A 4,494-nucleotide genomic window follows, 5' to 3' on the forward strand; every position below is an offset into this window, starting at 1 on the left:
GCGCTAAGGATTTGTAGCTTAGCTGAATACACGGACTTTGATTTCTGTTTGCAGTTCGAAAGGAACTTCTTGGGAGATTACATGCAATTAGACCTAGTCGTAAGAGAATTGAAGCATACAAGTTACTTATGGATGAATTAAACGAAGAAAGGTACAAAGCACGCAACACGATGAAGAGAATATTCAATAAATATTTTGGGGCCACCTTCCTTACTGACAAAGGTCAAGAATCTGCTTTTGCTTATCACATCCATCAATATGCTGATGTGTACACTAGTAGACCAGATAACTTTTTGTTCTACTCACCTCAGACGTGGCTTCATGCACCGTGTAATATCAAGATCATGCCTCATCATGTGATATTTTTCTTTTTTTCATTTAATTTATGTATTATTTATTTATTATTTTCTCTAGTATTTTTGACTTTTTAGAGGGATTTCAAACAATCAAGAGTAAGCAATTCGAATTTAATTTTAAATTTTAATTGAAATTTTCACGATTAAGACAATCGACAAATTAAATGGTATCGAAAGGGCAGTTCAAGGGTACTAATCATTCCTTGACTGTAACCGACTCCCGAACCCGACATATTTATGGTAAAACGCAGATAAGGTAAGAAATTAAGATACCCAGTCAACCTATTTGTTTTTTTAAAATAAATGATCGGTGGCGACTCCAATTCGTTTAAATTCAAGTCGAAGCTCAATTTCGGGCCCAACCGAAAGACGGCGCGATATAGCTTGGCGACCTCGTTGGGGAAAGGTAAATGAGTCAAGCAAGAATTAATTTTCGATTATTTTTTATGCGAAAATAGTAAATTTAAATTTATTTATTCAATTACAATTATTTATCTTTGATTATTTTTCAAATAAATAGTTGTACTGACGTTTTTCAATGATTTCAGATTTTTTAAAATTTTCGTCTCAAACTCTATTCCCGAGCTCCGACCCCTTTTTAAGTGGGGAAAGCGACGCCTTCGTGAGAATTTATTCTCCGTGCGGCCTAGCAGTAAACTTCGGGATTCATATACCTTATGCTTCGTGTGAATTTATTCACCGTGAGGGCATAAGGGAATGTTTCCTTTTGAGTTTAACTTAGTTCACGTGAGCTTTTAATGGGCTTAGGACTAAGGGTCTGGCAAGCCCAAGGGGGCACCGACAAGGAGAACTCGGGTACCTTTTTTTTTTTAAACCTAAACCGAGAGAGTACAAGGAATTAGAGCCCACCCCAAACCTCATTTCAAACCCTAGGCTACTTTGTTTCCTACTTTACTTTATGTTCAAAGCATGCGAACTAGACAAATATGCGGTTATGATTTGTTTGAAATTAGTATGCTGGATAGAGATTATGTCCGGGTATGAATTAAAGTATGTGGGGTAGATATCATGTGGGTAGGATCTTTCATTTTTATTATTGTTTTGATTTACCTCATTAACTCTTTTATTTTTTTTGTTCTCTTTTATTGTTTTCATCATTCGCATCATTAAAAAAGGTATTGATCCACCAAAACGTGTTTGTTAAACATGAATAATCTGCATTAATGGAAAAGAGGTTGTAATACAAGATGAAAATGCAGAGGACAGTCTACATGGTGACTATGTGTCATATTCAATCAAGAAGACGTGGTGCCCACATTGAAGAGTATATCACTCTACTGCATTATAAAGGACTCAGAATGAACCGGGCTGCATCAAGCCTAATGAAAGTCTATCTTTAAAGAAACTGACTGGCAGAGGTGCAGGGGCAAGATGAAGGTTACTGATCTTAGGAGTCCCTTCAAAGACAACAATGGCAAACGATGGCTGAAATTGGAGACCATTGTTGACGAATTCAAGAAACAGACAAATGAATTCACATAGTTCCTATCAATCGAGGGCTCCAATTACGTATTCGTTGGGAATAGGTTCAACAAAAGATAAATGCTAGAGATGCAGTCATTCGAGACTTCTTGGGTCAGTACAAAAAGCAAACTCAATTTGCAAGGTTCATCCAGAGAAGCCAGAGCGGTTCGACAGGTTATTCAACCGGTGACAGACAAAAGCAGAAAACTGATCAATATGTCAGAAGTTGTCAGTATATTTTTGTCTCTTAAAAGATAAAACATTTTTGTCCCCAATAAGATTATTATAATAATAGACACATTTTTTGGATCAATGCCTCGAACATTGCATGCATTATGCATTTAAACATATTTTACATTTTGTTATTCATTTCTTTACATTCGTATTATTTTTATCTTTTTATTCACATGTCTCATAAAATGATAATATTTCGATCATATCCCATGACTTACAAGTAACTTTACCAACACTCACGTAGTGTCGTCATACGGTGAATCCCATACCCCAGGCGGTATGATGAGAATGCTCATTGCGATATCATGACGGTGTCCCAGGGCACACTATCAAGAACTGCTTCATATTCAAGAGAATCGTGCAGAAGATGCGCAACAAGAATCAGATTTACTTCAACAAACTCGGGGGCATCTAAGTGAAGAAGACCATTTCATTATTGAGGCATTTTGTTTGAATTTGTTTTTTCATTTTTTTCTCAAGTTTTTGTAAGCATTTTTAAAGAAATTTTGTTAAAGATGTTAAGCAATGAATGACATTTGCAAACTTGCAATTCTTTGAATATCATTTGAATTAAAAAAACTCTGTAAATGGTTCAAAGTTATAGATCTTTGACGAAGTAACATGATTTAAAACAAGGACTTTGACTTACCCAAAATATACACTCAAACACCGTACCCTGATCTTGTAGTTAACAATGTAACCTTTTCCTTTCATAAGGTGCGGACAACATGTGGCATCATTTGCTATGACAATTACTATATTTTTTATTTAAGACGTTCAATGAGGATCATATCTTTACAGATGGAATAGTCAAGTAAGTGAATCTAGTTTAGGTCAGTTGCTTGAAAATTGAACTCTAAAGATGAAATTTTTTACTTTCAACACACCTAGACTATAACAGGTTCTTCTTGACAATCTTAAGAAATTAAATCCGTAAAGCTGAGCTATTCCACTAAGGAAATTGGTTATAGAGGAAACTTGAAAGCTCTGGCCTTATGAGTATATTACATTCAAACAATGACATTGCTCGAACACTTGGCAATTCGGTGTTGCTCCACTGCTATTGTCCGGCCGAAGACTTTGTGATGAGATGAACCCTTCAGTTAACTTGATAAAACTTATTATAATGTTAAGTTGTCCCTCTAAAGCAATTGGTTAATGCCCTGGCTTTATGGATTCAACTAGCAAGATAACGGAAAATTAAATAAAATTTATCTAAACAAGAAATTTTTGGTAATGATGGACTAAGGAGTTAAGGAACACTTGTTATAGTAAATTTCACACGAGCACTCAAAATTTCATTTTTAGACCGATATTTTTGCACTGCCTTTGTTAGAGGAATCTACAAAGCTTGAACAAATGGAAGATTTTATGATCGATTCCAATGATCCAGATTGGCAGGCAAAGCACAAGCCTCTGTCCAAGATTAATTCATGTTGCATGCATCTTAGACATACTTAAGAGCATCACATTGATCATTTTAACATACATAATTTTTTGCTGCTTTTTGTCAAATTTCAACTTCAAAATGAAAGATACTCGATTCAAAAGCACATTCAAAGTTGATGGTGGTTGCTCGACCTCACAGCGAGGGGCGACTGTCTGATGACAAAATAACTTTTCGAGTCTCGTTTAGAGTCAATTTCAACTTCACAACGAAAGATATGAACTCGAAGCGACACAATTTTTTTGAAATAGGATTTCAACTCCACGACGGAGGATATCCAACTCAAAACCAACTTTCTCGATATTGGATTTCAACTTCATGAAGAAGGATATCCAACTCAAAGCAACATACAATACTTGGATTTCAACTTCACGACGAAGATATTCAAGTCAAGGCTCAACTTCATGACGAAGGGGCCATCCACGATTTCAACTCACGAGGATATCGTGCCCACAAACCCATGATTTCAACTTAACGACGAAGGATATCGTGCCCATCTAAACAAGGTTGATTTCAACTTCACGACGAATGATATCCAATTCAAAACTCAACTTCACGACGAAGGATATTGGACTCGAAACAATAGAAGCTTGAATTTTCACTTCACGACGAATGATATTCAAGTCCAGGCTCAACTTCACAATGAAGGGCCATCCACGGTTTCAACTTCACAGGAATCGTGCTCATCAGCAACATTCATTGGATTTCAACTTCACGATGAAGGATATCCAATTCAAGGCTCAACTTCACAACGAAGGGGCCATCCACGGTTTCAACTTCACAACGAAGGGAATCGTGTCCATAAGTAAACATGTCATCCATAGATTTGACTTCCTTAAGCCAACGATTAGAGCTTCTGAAAGGATTTCTTTAACATGCAGATTATCGATCACCTTTGAGATTATTTTTCTCGAAACAAGGGGTCGTCTCGCTTGAGACTAATTTACTCAAAACAAAGTTTAGTCTCTCATG

This window comes from Hibiscus syriacus, unplaced genomic scaffold (genome assembly GCF_006381635.1).
Source record: "Hibiscus syriacus cultivar Baekdansim isolate YM2019G1 unplaced genomic scaffold, ASM638163v2 tig00117048_pilon, whole genome shotgun sequence".
Lineage (NCBI taxonomy): Eukaryota > Viridiplantae > Streptophyta > Magnoliopsida > Malvales > Malvaceae > Hibiscus > Hibiscus syriacus.